Source organism: Giraffa tippelskirchi, chromosome 4 (assembly GCF_054371585.1).
Source record: "Giraffa tippelskirchi isolate mGirTip1 chromosome 4, T2T-mGirTip1v1.2.pri, whole genome shotgun sequence".
Lineage (NCBI taxonomy): Eukaryota > Metazoa > Chordata > Mammalia > Artiodactyla > Giraffidae > Giraffa > Giraffa tippelskirchi.
Genome location: NC_137278.1, coordinates 164,167,198 through 164,189,990, shown reverse-complemented (window position 1 = coordinate 164,189,990; position 22,793 = coordinate 164,167,198). Strand labels below are relative to the sequence as shown.

Here is a 22,793-nt window from a genome sequence, read left to right as displayed (position 1 = left end):
TAATTGCATGGCTGTAGTCACCATCTGCAGTGATTTTGGAGCCCCCAAAAATAAAGTTTCTCACTGTTTCCATCACTTCCCCAACTATTTGCCATAAATTGATGGGACTGGAAGCCGTGATCTTAGTTTTTGAATGTTGAATTTTAAGCCAGCTTTTTCACTCTCCTCTTTCACCTTCATCAGGAGGCTCTTTAGTTCCTCTTGGCTTTCTGCCATAAGACTGGTGTCATTTGCATATCTAAGGCTATTGATATTTCTCCCTGCAATCTTGATTCCAGCTTGTGCTTCATCCAGCCTAGCATTTCATATGATGTACTCTGCATATAAGTTAAATAAGTAGGATGACAATATACAGCCTTGACATACTTCTTTTCCAATTTGTAACCAGTCTGTTGTTCCATGTCTGGTTCTAACTGTTGCTTCTTGACCTGCATACAGATTTCACAAGAGGCAGGTAAGGTGGTTTGGTATTTCCACCTCTTTAAAATTTTCCACAGTTTGTTGTGATCCACACAGTCAAAGGCTTTAGCATAGTCAATGAAGCAGAAATAGGATGTTTTTCTGGAACTCTCTTGCTTTTTCGATGATCCAACAGATGTTGGCAATTTGATCTCTGGTTCCTCTGCCTTTTCTAAAACCAACTTGAACATCTGGAATTTCACGGTTCATGTACTGTTGAATCCTCACTTGGAGAATTTTGAGCATTATTTTGCTAATGTGTGAGATGAGTGAAATTGTGCAGTAGTTTGAACATTCTTTGGCATTGCCTTTCTTTGGGATTGGAATAAAAAGTGACCATTTCCAGTCCTGTGGCCACTGCTGAGTTTTCTAAATTTGCTTGCATATTGAATGTAGCACTTTCACAGCATCATCTTTTAGGGTTTGAAGTAGCTCAGCGGGAATTCTATCACCTCCATTAGCTTTGTTCATAGTGATGCTTCCTAAGGCCACTTGACTTCACAATCCAGGATGTATGGCCCTAGATGAGTGATCACACCATCGTGGTTATCTGGGACACTAACATCTTTTTTGTATAGTTCTGTATATTCTTGCCTCCTCTTCTTAACATCTTCTGCTTCTGTTAAGTCCATACTATTTCTGTCCTTTATTGTGCCCATCTTTGCATGAAATGTTTTCTTGGTATCTCTAATTTTCTTGAAGAGATCTCTTGTCTTTCCCATTCTACTGTTTTCCTCTATTTCTTTGCATTTATCACTTAGGAATTCTTTCTTAACATCTCCTTACTATTCTTTGAAACTCTGTACATTCCTGAGCTTCATAAGCTCAAAGGTACACAGGGGGCTCAAGTGGTCAGTGGAACAGTGATAGCTTTTATTTCTCTGCCTCTTCCTTTCACCTGATGACACAGAACATTAACACCCTGTAAGTCACCCAACAAGTATTCTAGGGAATTTCAACACAAGATCTTACTTGTGTTTGAGAAGTTTGCTTGATGTATGTTTTTAAAATGCTGATATTTAAATATATGCTGATATGTGCTGATATGCTAATATCTTGAAGACAACCCAACCTTTGGAATTACATAGATGTCTCAAAGCATTTCAGACCCCACCCTATCCTGAACCAAACTCAAACACTTCCCTTCCTTTCTCACCATACTAACTCCCCTTGAGTCCTCTGTGCTCCCTCATCTGAAATGTAGAGTCCTGTTCAACATTTTATACTTTCTCTTCACCCCTTCCCTCCATCATGCATGAAATCTTAGTAATTATGTGTCTAAAATGTCCTGTGATATTCCTCCTCTCCCACAGCCAGTATTCTGATCAGACCTTCTACTGTTCATAACTAAGGTGACACGGAGACTTCATTATTACTTGTCCAGTTGGGTGCTTAAAATGGATTAGTTGACTAGTAGAGGATCTGTGAAGTTAGTAAGAGGTATAAATTAGCAAGAACACGATATAGATCAAATTCTGATTAAATTGAAATATAACCCATAATTATACTGTACTTTGGTTTTGGTTGATGATAAGATCAGTGTCACCACTGATCCTGACTGCTAAGACAATATTCTTGGAAAACATCATCAGTCAGGGAAATGTTACACGCCTGCTATTCATAAGCACTTCTGTTGCCTTTGGAACTAAATCTTGATCTACACAGAATCCTAATAAGCTCAATTATCTAGCTTCCAAGCTTACAACAGATTAAGATGATTGTGTTAAGAGATAAGGGAAAAGGGGAAACACTGATGGCAAGCAAAAGTGACAGCTGATAGCAAGGAAGAAAGAGAACTGCCACAAAAAGTAAACATAGCAACTAAAAACAGTGCAATGCTATGGCCATTTGACTTGCAGAAAACTTTGCTCTTAAAAAAGATAATGTTTCAACTCTATCACAGTTCTCTACAATTGTTCATTTCTCAACCATTCCACCTAAAATTACTCTGTATTTTCAACTTCTGTCTATTAATTGTGTAAAGTACGACCTACTATTGTCCATAAAGCTACCTACATCCAAATTTGGGGATGTCCTTACATTAGTTTTAGACTTCTGAATGTATGTGTTTACTAAGTTTACAGATATCACTACATTATTTTTCTTAGCTCTTCTCAACCCAGAAGAGAATCCTAATCATATTATTGATAACCTATTCAGAAACCATTCTATGGCTTAAGCATTTTGGTTTCCCTTAACTGGACTTCCTCCGTCTGTCAAATTTTCATCTAGCCCACTATCTGGAAGTGTGCCCCATCTTTGTCTAAAAACAGAGTAAGGTTTTCTGTCTTGTATTCAGTACTCTTTCTGGGTGGAAATAATTTGGGAAGATATTCACATGCATGCAGTATCTACTCTGCTCCATGGTAAGCTTTTATAATTAAGCTCTGTATTAACCCAAGTATTATTAAAGGTGTTGAAACAAAAAGTGTTTGTGGAGTAAACAAATGTTGTAATATTTGGAGCAGCTGTCTTCAAGAAGAGGTCAGGTTTCTTCCTGACCTAATGTTCTATGATTTTCATCCCTTTTTGGATAATTTATCTGGGATTATAGCTTTTTGTGTGTGATATCTGTCAATTTTACTTTTTTATTGGGATATAGCAGATGCACGTCTGTATAGTAGAAAGTAACACGACATTGGGACTATAACTTTTAACTCACAGTTCCTCATCCTTCAGTTTTATTCAGATGCTCCCTCTCTCTAAATGCATTCTTTACCTCTTATTTGCTTTTATTATGCTCATTTATTCAGTCCTACTTTATTATGAGGCTCTAGGAGGGTTTCAGAATGGCAGGTGTTGAGGCAGGTGGGAGGGCTTAGGTTACAGTGCTGGCTCTCACTGGGTTCAATCCCTGCTTGAGCAGAATTACCTGTATATCTTCAGGCAAATATCCTTAACTCTGGAAGCCCTACTTTTCTGTTTTCCATAAAGAGGCCACGATTTCGAACCTTCCGTGAAGAAAATTCACTGGGAAATAAAGCACTTCATGCAGATAGTGAAAATGTATAATTGGATGTCCATCGGGTCAGCAGTGAACTTAGCAAGCTTGTGTCCATGAAGAGGTGGAAGACAGACTGGAGGGGTGTGAGCAGGACTAGAAAATGAGGAAGTGGGGAAAGCAAGGATGTCTTCACTTATGAAAAGCCTGGAAGAGAAAAAAAGAAAAAACTGGAGAAAGGTGGTTTTCTCAGGACACTTGAGCACGCCTCTGGGCTGAGGGGCAGAGGCCAAAGAGTCAGTAAAGGGAGGAGACTGATGGAACCAAGTCTCAGAAGGGCAGGAAGGCGTGGATTCAAGGACTTATGTTCCCTAAAGTCCTTTTCATTGATTAGTGGATGTCCTGGTCTGACACCCATAATCAGGAAGCTAGCCTGCTCACAGTAAGTGCTGATGGCTCTTTATGATTGATTTTGGCTGTTCTCCTTTGTGCTTAAATATAAATATTTCTTCAAAAAGAATATTAATATGTTGTATGGGCTGCCATGCCCTCCTCTAGGAGATCTTCCCAACCCAGGGATCAAACCCAGGTCGCCCACATTGCAGGCAGATTCTTTACAGTCTGAGCCACCAGAGAAGCCCAAGAATAATGGAGTGGGTAGCCTATCCCTTTTCCAGGGAATCTTCCTGACCCAGGAAATGAACTGGGATCTTCTGCATTGCAGGTGGATTCTTTACCAGATGAGCTGCCAGGGAAGCCCACTAAGCCAACAGTTGGATCCTAAAAGGGAGGTGCAAAAAGTGAAATGGACAATGTGTTTCTGGATCTCTGGGAACAGCATGTTATGATGGTCTTCACTACCTCTCCTGAGCCCCAGTTTGGCCTGGCCTGAACAGAGAAGAAGAGGAATGTTAGTTTTCATCCCCCTGAGGCTCCTAGTATATATGTGTTAGGCAGTCAATTGTGTCTGATTCTTTGCAATCCCATGGTCTGTAACCCACCAGGCTCCTCTGGCCATGGAATTCTCCAGGCAAGAATATTGAAGATTCCCTTCTCCAGGGGATCTTCCAGACCTAGAGACTGAACCCAGATCTCCCACATTGCAGGCAGATGCTTTACTATCTGAGCCACCAGGGTCATAGAGTCTCCTTCCAAACCTTGAACACCAAGGTAACCAAATGGACTTCTGCTTGTGTCTCTGGGACAAGCACCATCTGATCATCACCTCCTCAGAGTCTTTTCCAAGTAGGAGCAGGATGAAGGTCTAACTTGTGCCCTGATGATTTGTTAGAATTATCTATTGTTAATTGTTTATCTGGCCCCTTTTAGCATAAACTTGCTGGGTCATTTAGTTTAGTTTTTCTCAAATTTGCTTACCTCATCCTATCACTGGTCATTACTGAACACTTCCAGTTTTATCTTCTTTCTAGAAAAATCATCCTTCTCAAACCTCTGAAGGAAACCCATTAAAAGTAAATTAAAATAACAAATGGGTCATTCGGAAATGTATGAAAAATACTTGACTGTCAGTATAGAAAATAGAATTGGGAAGGCAGTAGAAACAACAGACAAGCTTTTAAGTCTAGTATTTCCAGGATATTTGTAATGTGTAAATAATAATTCTATTTCTAGTATTTTTGAAAGCTGGAGAAATTCACATAAATTAATTTTCTAGCTGCTTGAAGCTTGCTTTTATGAGATTCAAGAATAAGGTTTTATAAAATATTGACAACTTGTTATGAAAAACTTCCTAAAATATGTTACATTTTTCTTTTTTGGTATCTAATATAACTGGACCTCTAGTCTTTTCTTAATGGCTAAGGTTTGTTTATCCAGGATACCCTGTAGAGCTGGTGAGGTGTTTAGGCCTGCTTGCTCTGGCACTAAATGGCCTCAGGTGGCCATGATTTCTGAACCCTTGTGACAATTTTGTATAGGATTTATCTCTTATATACAGCCATGAGAACACAATAAAAACATTTACTCTCATTTTAAACATAATTAAAATTACTCAGTCATCTGGATTTCTAGCCCGCAGCAGATAAGAGGCTATAGCTGTCCCAGTGTCTATTTCTGGCAAAGATCCCATCTAAATCCCAGCTCAAAACCCATATGCGCTAAATACAAGGCACTGTGATAAACACAGCCATAAAAGTAGTAGTGTCTGAGAACTGTGTAGTATTTTATAGAAATACATCCTTCTTCTTCATTCATAACCCTGTTTGGTCCACACCAAATCCCAGAGAAAAATTTTTTAAAAATACATTTATTGAACATCTTCTGTGTGCCAGGCACAGGGCTAAGCTTGTTAGATTCATCACTTCATTTATTCATTCAGCAAATTTTCACCGATGGGCTACTCTGTGCCAGGCCCTCTTGTAGGCCCAGGGAATACTACAGGGAACGAAAGTTCCTCCCCTCGTGTAGCTCATATTTTAAAGGAGTGACATATAACCAGCCAACCAAAGAAATAAATACACAGAGCCTCTGTTGGAAGAAACGTTTTGGAGAAAAATTAAGCAGGAAAGGAGGTAGGAAGTTCTGGGGGTAGGGGGCAGGGGTATATTAAGCAGGATAGTTGGAAAGGACATACTGAGAAGGCAACATCTGGGAAAAGAACTGAAGGAGATCAGAGAATTTTCCAAAGGGATTACCTCTGGTAAAAGCTTTCTGGCCAGAGGAAATAGCATGTGCAAAGTCCCCAGGGTAAGAGTGAGATCTGTGTGTCCTGGGAGCAGCAAAGAGCCAATGTGCCTAAAACAGAGTGAGCAAGGGAAGAGTAGTAAGAGGTGAGGTCCTAGATTCTAAAGGGCCATTCAGAGAACACTGGCTTTTATTATAAGAAAAAAAAAAAAAAAGAGGGAAAACACTGGAAGGTTTTTGAGCAGAGAGTGTTAAAATCCTATTTTAAATAGGATCACACTGACTGCTATGATAAGAATGGATGCAGGGAGCAAGGATGGAAACAAAGAAACTAGTTAAGAGGACATTGCTGTTAATAGGGAAGAAACTTTGTATTCTATTACAAGTTAATCACTAAAGGGATATTATATTCCCTATAAACTTAAATTATACATAATTGCTCATAACCAGGTACCTTGCCTTCCAGGTAATAAGCATTAAGCTAAAATACTTTTGTTTGGCTCACAGGAAATATCCAGACCAGGCCCACCGGTGAATTACTGCAGAAAGAAAGAAATTAACACATATCCTCCCACCTAGCTTAGTTTTGGTAACATTGCCTTAATCCAAGTGAGAGAAGCAGGTAGCTTGGATTTGGAGGGTCATTATGGAGATGAAAAGGGATAAGATTCAGATTACTTAGAAGATACAGAGTCAAGAGGATTTGTTAATCAGTTGAGAGAAGAAAAAGAGTCGAGGACCACTCCAAATTTTGTGGCCTGATAAGAATGGTATTGCTATTCATAGAAACCAAAAATAACGGAAGGGGCAGATTTTGGATGGGGAGAGCATAAGATTTTTGTTTTTGCCATGTTCATTTCCATTTTTCAAATGGAAATATGAAGGAGGCAGTGAATGTGTGCCTCTGGAGTTTTTATTTTTTCAGGTATGGAGCAGATAGGAGAGGATTGGATCAAGGATAGGAGGGGGGAAGTTACCTTTTTTCTTAAGGGAGTTCCTTAGTAGGAGAGGCAAGGAGAAATTTGTTGTTGTTGTCCAGTCGCTTAGTTATGTCCGCCTCGTTGTGACCCCATGGACTGGAGCACACCAGACTTCCCTGTCCTTAGCTATCTCCCAGAGTTTGGTCAAACTCATGCCCATTGAGTTGGAGATGCCATCCAACCATCTCATCCTCTTGTGCCCCCTCCTCCTTCTGCCCTCAGTCTTTCCCAGCATCAGAGTCTTTTTCAATATGTTGGACCTTTTTGTCAGGTGGCTAAAGTATTGGAGCTTCAGCTTCAGTATCAGCCCTTTCAATGAATATTCAGCGTTGATTTCTAAAGGTTTGATCTCTTTGCTGCACAAGGAACTGTCAAGAGTCTTCTCCAGCACCACTGTTTGAAAGCATCAATTCTTCGGCATTCAGCCTTCTTGATGGTCCAACTCTCACATCCATATATGAAATGGATGTGAAAAACCATAGCTTTGCCTAGATGGACCTTTGTTGGCAAAGTGATGTCTCTGATTTTTAACACACCACCTGGGTTTGTCATAGCTTTCCTTCCAAGGAAGGCCGTTGTCACCGTCTGCAGTGATTTTGGAGCACATGATATAAGACCTGTCACTGTTTGCATTTTTCCCCATCTATTTGCCATGAAGTGATGGGACTGGATGCCAGGATCTTAGTTTTCTGAATGTTGAGTTTTAAGCCAACTTTTTCACTCTCCTCTTTCACTTTCATCAAGAGGCTCTTTAGTTCCTCTTCGCTTTCTGCCATAAGGGTGGTGTCATCTGCATATCTGAGGTTATTTCTCCTGGCAATCTAGATTTCAGCTTGTGCTTCATCTAGCCTGGCACTTTGCATGATGTATTCTGCATATAAGTTAAATAAGCAGGGTGACAATATGCAGCCTTGACATAATTCTTTCCCAATTTGGAACCAGTCTGTTGTTCCATGTCCAGTTCTAACTGTTGCTTCTTGTCCTACATACAGGTTTCTCAAGAGACAGATAAGGTGGTCTAGTATTCCTATATCTTTAAAATTTTTCCACAGTTTGTTGTGATCCACACAGTCAAAGGCTTCAGTGTAGTCAATGAAGCAGAAGTAAATGTTTTTCTGAAATTCCCTTGCTTTCTCTATGATTCAACAGATGTTGGCAATTTGATCTCTGTTTCCTCTGCCTTTTCTAAATCCAGCTTGTACATCTGGAAGTTCTCAGTTCACGTATGGCTGAAGACTAGCTTGAAGGATTTGGAGCATTACCTTGCTAGCATGTGAAATGAGTGCAATTGTAATGTCGTTTGAACATTCTTTGGCATTGCCTTTAGGATTGGAATGAAAACTGACCTTTTCCAGGTATAGTTGAAAATACCAGAAAATAATTAGGAAGAGAAGAAGAGACGTGGCAGAGCTCATTGTAAATTGACCTCAAATTTCCAGATAAAATGCTTAGCAAGTGTTAGGAACGTATTATAACTCCTCAGGCAGAGTTTGCAAATATGTAACAAAAGTAAAACCACCAATCTCCTTTCTAGCACCTGATGCAGACATCCTTAATCAACCACCACACTCTTTCCCATTAATCCTAGCTGCAGTCTCAGTCTAGCAATCCTCAGTTCAATCCTTCTAAGGCAGAGAGACTGCCTCCCCTTAAAAGACCAACTGGTAACCTTTATTTCATTATTTTCATTAACTTTTGTCCCTGATTTAAGCAGATCTGAAACCACGCCTCAGATGGAACTTGAACCCACAGTCTTCCAATTGAAACCACCCAACTCATCTCAGGACTTAATTAAGCTCAGTTTCTTTATATCTTTGTACAGGAAGAATTCAGTGAGAGGCAAAGAAATAGATAAGAAGTAGATATATTAATGGGCTTCCCTGGGGGTTCAGTGGTAAAAAATTTGCCTGCCAATGCAGGAGACAGAGGAGACGCATGTTTGATCCCTAGGTCAGGAAGATCCCCTGGAGGAGGAAATGGCAACCCGCTCCAGTATTCTTGCCTGGAGAATCCCATGGACAGAGGAGCCTGGCAGGTTACAGTCCACGGAGTCACAAAGAGTTGGATATGACCTAGCAACTGAGCACGCACGCAAGAGATTTATTAATAAAGGACGCATTTGAAGAATACAAGTGGGCAGTCAAAAGGCTATACCCCGAGAACTAAGTAGGCTGCATTTTTATAATCAAAGGAAAAGTGGGAAGGAGAAGAAGACCAACTTCTTCCTCTTCCTTTGTAAAGATGTTGCAGGAAAATGGGGCACAAGAGGATGGTCATGTTCTAGGTGTCAGGCAAGTTCCTGGGCAGCTAAGTAAAGGTCCTTGGCTTTAAGCAGGAAAGAACGCAAGAGTGAGTGATAATAAAGGGAGAGCAGATTTATTGAGAAACACATTCCATAGGCAGAATTCGGTCCATCTCAGAAGGCAAGAGTGGCCCCAGAGCATAGGATCATCTCAGAAAATGAGAGCAGCCCTGAAGTATGGGGTGGCTAGTTTTTATGGGCTGCGTAGTTTTTTAGGCTAATAAGTGGGAGGATTATACCAACTATTTTGGGAAAGTGATGGGGATTTCCGGGAATTGGGCCATGGCCCACTATCTGGCCTTTTATGGTGGGAACTGTCCTGGTGCCTGTGGGTATGTCATTAACATAGGCTAATGTATTACAATAAGCACATAATGAGGCTCCAGGTCTTTAAAAAGTCAAATCTTCTGCCAGCTTGGGTCTAATGGTTCTAATTAGTTTTTGTCATGTCCTCAAGGGCTATGGGAGAAGGAAATGGCAACCCATTCTAGTATTCTTGCCTGAAAAATCCCATGGACGGAGGAGCCTGGCGGGCTACAGTGCATAGGGTTGCAAAGAGACATGACTCAGCAACTTCACTCTCTCAAGGGCTATGTATGTATGTACGCACGTGCTGTGCTTAGTCTCTCAGTCGTGTCTGACTCTTTGCAACCTCATGCAGTGTAGCCCGCCAGGCTCCTCTGTCCATGGGATTCTCCAGGTAAGAATACTGGAGTGGGTTGCCCTGCTTCCCAACCCAGGGATCAAACCCAGGTCTTCCGCATTGCAGACAGATTATTTACTCTCTGAGCCACCAGAGAAGTCCCTTCAAGGGCTGTCAGTTCAGTTCAGCCCCTCAGTCGTGTCTGACTCTTTGCAACCCCATGGACTGCAGCACGCCAGGCCTCCCTGTCCATCACCAACTCCCAGAGTTCACCCAAACCCATGTCCATTGAGTCAGTGATGCCATCCAACCATCTCATCCTCTGTCGTCCCCTTCTCCTCCCACCCTCAATCTTTCCCAGTATCAGGGTCTTTTCAAATGAGTCAGTTCTTCACATCAGGTGGCCAAAGTATTGGAGTTTCAGCTTCAGCATCAGTCCTTGCAACGAATACTCAGGACTGATTTCCTTTAGGCTATATCACTGTTTAAATGGTTGTGCTCTGCCTCCTTCCCTCCTGTCTCAGATCCACTCTAAGGGGCTTTGTGTCTGGGCCATTTATCTTTGACATGTAGAAACCTGTTAGAAGAGGCAAAAAATTCTTCTGGATGGCTCAAAGAGGGCTTCTGAGAAAAAGGACATTCTGAACATTTTTCACTAGGTGAACAAATTAGAGAGAAAAAGTTTGTATAGGAGAGATGCTCTTGAGGATATGTGTGAGAATGAAGTAAAAGCAAGGAAGCATTGAGGAAAGATGAACCCATCACCTTACCTGAACTATGAGGCTTGTTATACAGGGAATGCTGTGGATGGGAGTCACAAAAGCATAACTATAAAGGTAAGTTGTCATCAGATTGTTTTTAAAATACCAATGCTATGATCTTGTTTACAATTGGATACTGTAACTTTTTCAAAACTGAAGAATGGCAAGAGTGTGTTTTCATTTTCTTACAGTATAAATAGTCACTCATTTAAAGACTAACTATAAATATCAAGTGCTTCACATGTACCCAATGTTACTCATTTTATTCCAGAACAACCCTTCGACGTACGTAGTTATTATTTCCATTTTATAATAGTTAAGGAAACTGAAGCATCAAAAGGTTATCTAATCCAATGAAACCCAGTTGGGGATTGATTGAAATCAGGATTTATAGTTGGGTCGTCTAGCTTTAGAAGTCCTTGGGACAAGACTCATGTTGGGATTCATTATTTTTATAAGTTCCATGCATGCTAAGTTGCTTCAGTCGTATCCAGCTCTTTGTAACCCCATGGACTGTAGCCTGCCAGGCTCCTCTCTCCATGGGATTCTCCAGGCAAGAATACTGGAGTGGGTTGCCATGCCCTCCTCCAGGGGATCTTCTTGACCCAGGGATCAAACCCATGTCTTTTATGTCTCTTGCATTGGCAGGCAAGTTCTTTACCCCTAGCGCCACTTGGGAAGCCCATTATTTTTAGCACTGCTCCCCCAAAAGTCTATCATGCTACCTGGTATATCTCAGGCATGATATAATCTTTCCTGATATCATCCGGAGACCCTCTCTGTTTTACCTTCATACGCACAATCATCTTCTTCAGAATCCTAAAATAGCCTTAGAGTACTGCTTTACCTTGCGGATCAGTGATGACAACCCTAGCAAGTTTTAACTGAGTGTTCAGTACACACCAGGCACAGTGTTAGTTTTTTAAGGTCCATTAACACATTCAGTCATTGATACAGTCCTATGGAGGAGCTACCTGTCTCCAGCTGGGGCTCAGAAAGGTTAAATAACATATCCAGAGCGACACAGTAAATTGCAGGGCTGAGGTTCCTCCTACCCCCAGAGTCTGGCTGCCTCCAGCACCTACTCCTCACCACCCCACTCCACTACGTTCTTGCAGAGATTCTCCTGCCTTTGAGGCCCCAGTGATGGCTTGCTTCCCAACGGGTCCCCACAGTGGAGGATAGATTTGCTAGGCTTTGGTTGGGGTGTTTTGTGCAGTGACCAGGAGCACACATTTTGTTAGACATTCAGCCTGAATAAGGGGCTCAGGCCTTTAGTCTGTGGCTATGGAACAGAGAAAAGCTAACTGACCCAGAAGGGGATTGAACTTGTGACCTAGATTTCAGAGCACCAGATTCTAACCACTGGGCAGCAAGACACAGTCCCTCCGGAGGGCTGTTTTCTGAGAGTCCTGCACTGCATCTTAAATTTGGGGCCTTTTCTCCCCCCTGTGCTCCCTCCTCGTTGCTGGAGATTAAGAAACTGAGGTTCACGCAAGAGCATAGTGAGAAGAAAATAAATCGTGATTTAAATTCATGCCTCTGGAAGCGTAGCTTAGCCCACTGAACCCCTCTCTCTTCATCTCTGCCACCTCCATTCTGTGATTTATTTCAGGCGATGGCCCTCTGTGTATGTATAAAAATCCCCCTGAATGCGTTCCCCTGAGGGCAGTCAATGCGTCTCTCTGAAGTTTAGCGCCAATGCTGATGTGTTGCAAAGGGATGAAAAACGTACATTTTCAAGTCTCCCCAAAGCTTCGAGCCAAAAGAAGAAAAAAAAAAGAAAAAGCAAAAAAAAAAAAGTTGTCCATTCCCCTTTTTCAGCCCTCGCACTTCAAATGCTAATGAAAAGTGTGTTGTCTTGAGCCATGAATAGGTCTAAAATGCTCTGGTTTGGAAGTATTTGCATACCGTCTTGAATAGAGAGGCAGCCCGCAGACAGGATTAAGCGCTACACATCAACTCCTCCGAAAGGGAGCTGACAGCACTGCAGAAAATTGAGTGTCGGCAGAAACCTGACTGTTAGGTGAAGGGGGAGAAGTATCTTCTCCAGATATTCATCCTTTCCTCCTTTCTCCCTCAAAAAATAATTTTAAGGGAAAAAATACATAGGCTGTACAAAGTCCTAGCAAAGGAATTTGCAAAAAAAAAAGAGGGGAAAAAAAAATCTTACCCTATCACTTGAAAACCACTTGCATATTTTTAATTGTGCAATTCACCACATGTACACAGTTTTTAAATGGCTGGAGTTGTTTTGCATTTTTGGGGGTTCATTTTACATTCTGTAATCACTATTCTTTTAGATGTCTATGTAGCTTTGTAAAATAGTATTTTTATTGGCTACTTAATCTTCCTTTGTTGTATAGTAAGTTTCTCTCTGTTAGTTACAATAAGTATCTTCTGTGCTTATAGATTTTTGAATCTGTTGAGTTACAGCTTTAGAATAAATTCCTTTATGGTTTTTTTCAGGCCCAAATGGTTATGACTTTTTAAAATATTTTTCTGCATTTTCTATTTCTCTTTATAGTTTTACGTGTGGCTTATCATTTGTGAATTACCAACTCAGAATGATATCAAATGTGTGTGAATTTTCTAGTTTCCATGCAAATATATAATTTGTATCAATGTTAATTTTTAATGAATGTTTGTTTCTAAAATCTTCTTCATGTCATTGTTCAGTCACTAAGTCATGTCTGACTCTTTGCAACCCCATGGACTGCAGCACACCAAGCCTCCCTGTCCTTCACTATCTCTCAGGGTTTAAACAAATTCATGTCCATTGAGTCAGTGATACTATCCAACCATCTCATCCTCTGCCACTCTCTTCTCTTTTGCCTTCAATTCTTCTCAGCATCAGGAGCTTTTCCAATAAGTCTAACTTCAATATAATTCAACATTTCTAAATATATTTTTACTGTTTATTTCATCACTAGCAAAGATTTTAAAATGTTTTAATTTATGTGTTTCCTATTTGTGTTTTCTCATAGATGAACTACCTACCTGTTCTTCACCCATTTAATGGGTTTGATGTGGACCTCTTTTATAAACTTAAATGAATCTTTGACATTTTTAACAAGAGCATTCAGATGCACTTGAATCATTCTAATCTGTTTCTATTTTATTGTAGTTTTGTTCTTTATTACTGTAAAAGTACTTTCAAATCTTTATATTTCCCAACTAATCAGTTTTTTGGTTTGTGATCCCAATAAATATTTTGTATGGAACAATGAGCTGCAGTCCAAACGTAGGCAGTGGATCAACTTATCCTGAAGCTGAAGGTGGAGGAAGTAGAGAAAACATGAGACAGCTATGAAGATCTAATTAAATGGAGCACATCTCCAAGTTCGATATCTGGGATTCTATGACATACCTGCCCTTCCTTGTCCTCTTGTAGAACTCAGTAGTCACCAGCCCACTTGTTGATTACAGGGCAGTATGATTTTCACTTCTAAGAAATCCTGCTTTCTAGACAAGGATAGCAAGACCTCACTTCACCACCCATCTTTTCACTAGCGTAACTTAGTTTGTACAAAAGAAGTTAACCATATAGTACTGCACTAAAGAATTCTTTCTTGCTAGGAGTGAACTGCAGATTAAAGATCCTTCTGCTCTTTAATGCCTATAATATGGCTAGCAGCCTGCATGAAAATGTATTCAATTTATGACAACCTTTTGCCATTTGAGCTGTAAAGGCAAATGAAGAAAAACATCCAACTCTTACAAACAGATTAATTAGGCATCTCCCTTCTGGGTCAGGAAGATCCCCTGGAGAAGGGCATAGCAACCCACTCCAATATTCTTGCCTGGAGAGTTTCATGGACAGATGAGCCTGGTGGGCTGCAGTCCATGGCATCACAGAGTCAGAGATGACTCTGCGACTAACACAACACCTTTCTCCTTTTGTGAATTTTAAAGTTGAATTTTCTATCAAGAAAGCTTAAATGATACAAGAAATTCATTTTCTTTCTTATGAAAATGACATACACTCTTGCTTTGAAGTAACATTATGCACAACTGAGATACCTATGGGGGGTTTTGAGATCTCTGTCTCAAGAGACCTTTTAAAGCAAGACAGCTACATACAGGTTTGTTAATGGATAAGTACATCTTTTCCTTAAAAAGATTTAAAAGCTTTCTAAAACTATTATTTTTTGGTTTTCTGTGTATCATAAACTTTTGCCCAAATTTGCCCAAATTTGCTCAAATGGCTTTTATTTATTTTGGAAATTTTCTGAAGAGACTTTTTTGTTTCTTTGTTAGCTTTGAGCCAGGAATGGGTATAAAGGAGATAAAAATGCTGTTTTGGGGTTTTTTTTTTAAAGCCCTATCTACCTACTTACCTATCTCTCATTTACACAGTCTATCAGGTATGTGCACATCAGGACATATTCATTGAGCACCTACTGTGTACAGTGTTTTCCCCAACGTACTTCAAGGTCACAAATAGATCTCTGTTGCTCTCAAGAAAATAAAAAGATAAATCGCACTAAATGGTAGTATTTGCAATATACTAAATTAGTGGTAAAGGGCTTCCCTGGTGGCTCAGATGATAAAAGAATCCACTTGCAATACAGGAGACCTGGGTTTGATCCCTGGATTGGGAAGATCCCGTGGAGGAGAGCATGGCAACCCACTCCATTATTCTTGCCTGGGGAATTCCACGGACAGAGGAGTCCATGGGGTCACGAAGAGTCAGACATGACTGAGTGACTAAGCACACAAATTAGTGGCAAAAGTAAGAGATCCATATCTGTGTTGCTCGATACGTAGTACATGGGCTGAGGAAAATCCCCGCAAAATATTTGTTCTGTTCTGAGGTGATACAAATACAGGAACCAAGGATAAGCACTGAGAAACTTTTATAGAAATTTGAAAGAGTGATTTTATGCTTATTGAATCTCATGTTTCTGACCTTGTATTATGTATGGCTTTGTTATTTTAAATTCCTTTATTCTAGTATTTTTTAATTATGTTTTTCAAAAACATAAGTAAATGAATAGTAATTTAAAAAAGAAGCCTGATCTTTTACCCTGAGCAACACAGAGATAGCACATATCGACCTATCTGTATGTATAATTGTATTATATATATAATTATGATATGTGTTAGTTGCTCAGTTGTGTCCGACTCTTTGCAACCCCATGGACTGGAGCCCACCAGGTTCCTCTGTCCTTTGGATTCTCCAGGCAAGAATACTGGAGTGGGTTGCCATGCGCTTCTCCAATAATTATGATACATACCTATCGTATTATATATGCCTCTCTATCTGTATTATATATATATATATATATATATAATATATGTTATATATACCTATATATTCTAAATATACCTGTCTATATGGGCTTACCAGGTGGTACTAGTGGTAAAAAACCTGCCTGCCAATGCAGGAGACATAAGGGATGCAGGTCAATCCCTGGTTCAGGAAGATCCCCTGGAGAAGGAAATGGCAACCCACTCCAGTCTTCTTGCCTCGAAAATTCCATGGACAGAGGAGCCTGGTAGGCTATAGTCCATAGGCACAGAGTCGGGCAAGACTGAAGCAACTTAGCACGCACAAATCAATCTATGTAATTATATATATATATGGCTAAGCATCCTCTCCGGAGAAGGCAATGGCACCCCACTCCAGTACTCTTGCCTGGAAAATCCCTGGACGGAGGAGCCTGGTAGGCTACAGTCCATGGGGTCGCTAAGAGTCGGACACGACTGAGCAACTTCACTTTCACTTTTCCCTTTCATGCACTGGAGAAAGAAATGGCAACCCACTCCAGTATTCTTGCCTGGAGAATCCTAGGGACGGCGGAGTCTGGTGGACTGCCATCTATAGGGTCGCACAGAGTCGGACACGACTGAAGTGACTTAGCAGCAGCAGCAGCAAGCATCCTCTCTGCAAGAAAGTAGAGAAATATCCTGTGGAAGCGAGTGCACATGGATTTCCCCTCATCCTCAGTTATGGTCAGAAAAAGACAATTCTCAGTTCATTTGACACCCTGCCTCTCTGTCTCAGAAGAAATCTCCCACTTTACACATTTAGAGACTGTCATCTCTGAAGTTATTCAGTACCATAATTCAGTCTTAAGGGTTTAGATCCAAAGAATGAAAGTCACATTTCCTGCCAAAACACTAGAATCTTGCAAATATCTTAAGGAAAAGGAATCTAGAAGAATGCTAACATAAAAATTTAAAAGATATACTGTCCAAGTTTGTTATATTATTTTTCAAACATATTTGGATAGAGAAATCACGCAAAGGGCATATTCCCATTTTCCATATTTGCTTGACAAACTTCCTATAAAGCTAAAGTAAAATGATTAAAAGTTCATACCTTGATAAAATATAAATACATATTATATATTTTACAAACATATTATGTTATTATATATTATAAATATATATTATACATTTAATTATATTGGCTAAATCACATTTTATGACATACAGTATATGTGATACATTTATATAATTTATATGTGATAAAATGTAATTATGTGATTTTATAGATTATTAATATTGATACAAACATATATTTATGAAATTTTGGAATTGAAAGAGATCTTCTAATTTCTACCAGGCTTTTGCAAATGCAAAAACTGCAAATATATATATATATATATATATATATATATATAAAGTTATATACAGAGAAAAAAACTGTGCTTAAATAAGTTTGGCTAGCTTTGAGTTAAATAAAGTTACTGCTGCTGGGCTTCTTAGAGCATCTATTAATATTTTCTGAATAAGAGGTCTCTGAATTTTTGTTTTGCACTGAGTCCAAAGATTATATAGCTGGTCTTGCTAGGAAGGTTTAACTGTGAAGGGAACATTTGCACAGAAACATGAAGGATGGAAGAGAGAAACTGAGGTTATGGAAGAACATTCAGGGCAGAGGAACGAGCAAACACCTAGCCCTCATGGCAGTGTGCCCAATGCATTCTAGGCACCTCAAGGAAGATGAGACGTGAGCAAGAAAGGAGGAAAAGCAGCTAAGACCACAGTGATGCACGTGAGGGAAGAGGCCTGAGGACTAGCACAGGACCCTGAAAGCCATTGTGAAGATTTTCAGCTTTTCTCTGAGAGGCATGGAAACTCATGAGAAAAAGGGTTTAAGCAAAGGAGTGACATGATCTGACTTACTTTCTATCAGGATCATCTTTGCTTCAGGGTTGAGGATAGATTCCAGCAGGAGTGTGAGGGTGGGGAATTGGTGGGGAGAATATTAAGGCCAAAGCAGGGATCCCAATTAGGAGGCACTGGCCATAACCAAGCAAAAGATGATGGAGGTCCAGACCAAGGCAGTAACAGTGGAAGTGATAAGTGATACGATACTAGATGTTTTCTGAAGGGGCACAAACCATGCATGCAGAAGATTGGCTGCAGGATGTCGGAGAGGGTCAAGATGACTACAAGAATTTTGGCTTACAAATAGGAAATGAAATTGCCAATAAATGTGATGGAGAATACTGTGGATGGGGAAAAGCTTCCATTTTGGACATGTTAAGTTTGCAATTACAGACTAAACACTAGCATATAAGCATTTAGGACTCAGGGGAGATGCTGAGGCTGGAAAATACAAATTGACAAGTGATCAGTTGATAGATGGTATTTAAAGTTGGGGGTTGGATGAGATTCCATGGGAGGTGGAACTGATAAAGAAAAGTAGGACACAGGTCTGAGCTTTGGGTCATTCTAAAGTGAAGTGACCAGGGAGATGAGAAAATACTCCCAAAGGAGGCTACAAATTTTCAAGAATACCAGAAGCTTTTCAGTCATCATCATCCTCTCTTAATACTCTTAATATTACTACATAATATCTACCTTTATAAGGATTTCATAACATTATAGATATTTAGAACAATTGCTGGCCCAGAGTAAGCATTCAATAAATTATAGCTATTTATTGTTAATACTTAAAAATTGCTCTTTTAAAAAATCTCTCCAGTGAGGAAATAGGTTCAGTAACTTCTGTTGTTGATGTTCAATCACAAATTGTCCAGCTCTTTGCGATCCTGTGGACTGCATGCAGCACGCCAGGCTTCCCTGTCCTTCACTATCTCCCTGAGTTTGCTCAAACTCATGTCCATTGAGTCAGTGATGCCATCCAATCATCTCATCCTCTGTCATCCCCTTCTCCTCCTGCCTTCAGTCTTTCCCAGCATCAGGGTCTTTTCCAGTGAGTTAGCTCTTTGCATCAGGTGGCCAAAGTATTGGAGCTTCAGCATCAGTCCTTCAGATGAATATTCAGGGTTGATTTCCTTTAGGATTGACTGGTTTGACCTCCTTGCTGTCCAAGGGACTCTCAAGAGTCTTCTCCAGCACCACAATTCAAAAACATCAATTCTTCAGCACTCAGCCTTCTTGATGGTCCAACTCTCACATCCATACATGACTACTAGAAAAACTGTAGCTTTGACTAGACAGACCTTTGTTGGCAAAGTGATGTCTCTGCTTTTGAATATGCTGTCCAGATTTGGCATGGCTTTTCTTCCAAGGAGAAAGAATCTTTTAATTTCATGGCTGCAGTCACTGCCTGCAATGATTTTGGAGCCCAAGAAAATACAATCTGTCACTGTTTCCACTTTTCCCCCATCTATTTGTCATGAAGTGATGGGACTGGATACCATGATCTTAGTATTTTGAATGTTGAGTTTAAGCCAGTTTTTTCACTCTCCTATTTCACCCTCATCAAGAGGCTCTTTAGTTCTCCTTCATTTTCTACCATAGAGTGGTTATCATCTGCATATCTGAGATTGTTGATATTTTTCCTAGAAATCTTGATTCCACGCTTGTGAGTCATCAGTAACTTCTAGAAGTTCCTATAGCTAGTAACTGACAGAAGCAGGGTCACATCCAAGTTATTTTTTCTCCAAATTGCTGTGCTTTTCTCACTACTTATCCTATATGACTTAATTTCCAAATATTTTACATAAACCAACCAGTAAATAAAATGTAAAATCAATAACCACCAAGCACTTCTTGAGATTAAAGTTCAAGAAACAGGTACATAGAGTATATTTAAATAAATATTAAATCCCATCCTTCCTTATTCCCAATTTCCTATAGTTTTCATACCCCAAGGATATTATCTTTAGATACTTGTTCTTTGCCTTATTCAGGAATTCATTAGCTGTAAACTAGTAAAAGCCTGTCAAAATTAACTAAAAAGAAAAGTTGGCAGGGGGAGTGAGGATTATTATAATACTATAAGAAGCACCCTTACATATTTCTTTAATTGGGAAGGCTCTGGGGACTGGGCTGCATCCATGGTGTCTGCCTCATTCATTTCTCCTTGGAGGTTTCTTCCTCTTATTTCTATCTCACTCATCATTTCTCTTCCTTATTCAATTTGGTTTGCATATAGTTTTGGTCAGAACTGACTGTTCTCCCACTTGGTGTGCTGGTCATTCTCTCAAGAGTGAGAATTTGATTGGCTGTAGGCTGCCCAATAGACTTCCTGACACCAACGCAGGTGTCCATGCTGATCCAATCAGGGGGCATGATATGGTGCATGTATGGTCACTTAGTTTTGCCTGCCAGGAAAGAGAGTGATAGAAAAGAGACTTCTATAGGGAAAAGCACTCCCAAAATACGTTGACCATTTCTACCTCATTTTCCACGTATATAATACTGCATTTTTTTTTAAATTTCTGAGCAATACATACTCATTTGGGGTTCCCTGGTAACTCAGCTGGTAAAGAATCCACCTGCAATGCAGGAGACCCCGGTTTGATTCCTGAGTTGAGAAGATCCCCTGGAGAAGGGATAGGCTACCCACTCCAGTATTCTTGGGCTTCCCTGGTGGCTCAGCTGGTAAAGAATCCACCTGTAATACAGGAAACCTGAGTTCGATCCCTGGGTTGGGAAGATCTCCTGGAGAAGGGAACGGCTACACACTCTAGTATTCTGGCCTGGAGAATTCCATGGACTGTATAGTCCATGGGGTCGCAAAGAGTCGGACACTACTGGGAGACTTTCACTTCACATACTCTTTACTCTCCCAAAGAAAGTTTCTTCTCCCCATGCTTCCTCTAGAGAAGAAAACTCTGTTTTCCCAAGAGAACTATGTTTTATTTTCCCAAGCTGAGATAATTCCAGTTTATTGAACCTCTTTTTAATAAGACATCTTAAAAAACTGTTTGAGCTGACATTGTCCCAAGGGAGCCCTGTGGGCTTACTTGCTTACTTTTTGCCATACCACTTAATTTAATTATGTCATCTTGTCATTGCTACACATAATCTCAGGGGACCATGCTGGATGCTATGCATTTCAAGCATCTCCAATTCTTCTCATCAAATCATAATTTTCTTCAACCTGATGCTGTTTATACAAAACAACCATCCCAAGATGGTAATGGCCACAGGGACAAAACCAAATGGAGATTTAAGGTATTATCTGATCAATTTGATCAATTTTGACAGCTGGTTCAGATAATTAGAGCAGAAAGGAAAAGATCTCTTTTGCTCCAAGGTTTGTCTTTTGGTCTGAATTGTTCATGTCACAGTTTTATATCGTCTGTTCACTTGATGGGTACACCTATGTTTTCTCCAGCCAAAGAGTTTATTATCTAGGTAGCTTAGTAAATTTTCAGCTTTAGCCACCATTTTTTCTGGGAAGAAAATTTTAATAGGTAAAATTATTAATTTTAGAGTGTACAAGGCCAAAATTGACTCTGGCATCTTACTTGATGAGACCAAGGATTGCATACAAAAGATCTACATACTATGCAAATGTATTTTCTATGTATATGTATAAAGTTTGGCAACTCCCTCCCCCTAAGCCCTTAAGTAATGTGCTTGGGTTTGAGATAGGTTAATTCAATAAAAGCTTCACTTTCTTTTCTGAAGGCATCTGAGTGGCCAAATGCTGGTGTGTCATTGACACTGCCATAAAACAGGGTAATCTCACTCATTTATCAGTTTTTTGCTGTGGAGGACCTAAAGCTGAGCTCATTTAGAAACTGAGTTATCTCTGGCCCTCAGAGCCAGATGGCAAGTTCCTGTGAAGGTAGGGGAGTATTGCTTCCAGGCTTTATTCGAAAGTAATCTCCACACCTGCCATAGCCTATGGAGCAGACTGATAAACATAGAACCTGCTACATTCCTCCCACCAACCCACAGCCCCAAACACTCCAAAGTCAGAACCAGATTCAGCATGAAATGTACAAGTGATGGCCCCCACCCTCTGTGTGTATCAGTCCCATTTGACACACACACACTCAAATACTAATGCTATATTTTCAAAAAGAAAAGTTGGGTTAGCTATCGCTTTCCATCCAGGTGCTTAAATAAGTCTTTTCTTCTCCTCATCGTTATGAAACGGCATGGTCAAAGACAGAGAAGAATGGGTAACACTCCTGGGTACGTTTACCAGAGTATTATTAAAGAGAAGGAATTACTTTGCTTCAAAGGTGGAGATTTACAATACCTGTATAATGTTTCCAAAGGGGATAATGAAAGGTTTGGCCAGAGTTCTACATCTTATACTTACACAGGGGTTTTTGACTTGGATGTATATGTTAAACACACACACAATATATCCATAATATATGGATTCCATATATCCTGCCCGCCTCTTGGAATTATCAAGAGAGTGATTCAGTACTTACCTGGCAGGAAAGATACCACGATCACAAAGGTGGTTTTCCCAGGACGAAGCTTATTCATTACACTCTGGAGGTGCTAAACCCTGCGATGTCCCCAAAGGTGGAAAACTCAACTGCATAATTTGTGGTAGTAGGGGACTGAATTCGTGCTTTCCCCTGTTTTAAAAAAAAAAAAAATGAGAGAGAGGGAGATAGAGAGAGGGAAGAAGGATGATTCACCCATTTTCTCATTTAATAAGTATGTTTGGTTGAAGGGATCCAAAAATGGAAAAGACATGGTCTAGTTTGTAAAGAAATCCATCTTGGAGAGAGGATTAAATTAGGTCATGATATAGATAGTAGCTCACATTATTGTTAAAAGTTGTCATTGTGCTAAAATGGTTTCATAATTGTGGGTCTTTTATTTTCATCCAGAACGGCTGGATATAGGTGCTTTTAAAATTATTAGAGCAGGGTGATGT

At 40.0% G+C, this 22,793-nt stretch overlaps 1 non-coding gene across 1 annotated transcript; it reads left to right on the top strand.

Annotated features, from left to right (window-relative positions):
- The first annotated feature begins 22,327 nt into the window (after positions 1-22,327).
- LOC145504142 (U1 spliceosomal RNA) lies at positions 22,328-22,491 on the top strand. Its single transcript, XR_014052123.1, has one exon. It is a non-coding gene; the product is annotated as a U1 spliceosomal RNA (small nuclear RNA).
- Positions 22,492-22,793: the final 302 nt, after the last annotated feature.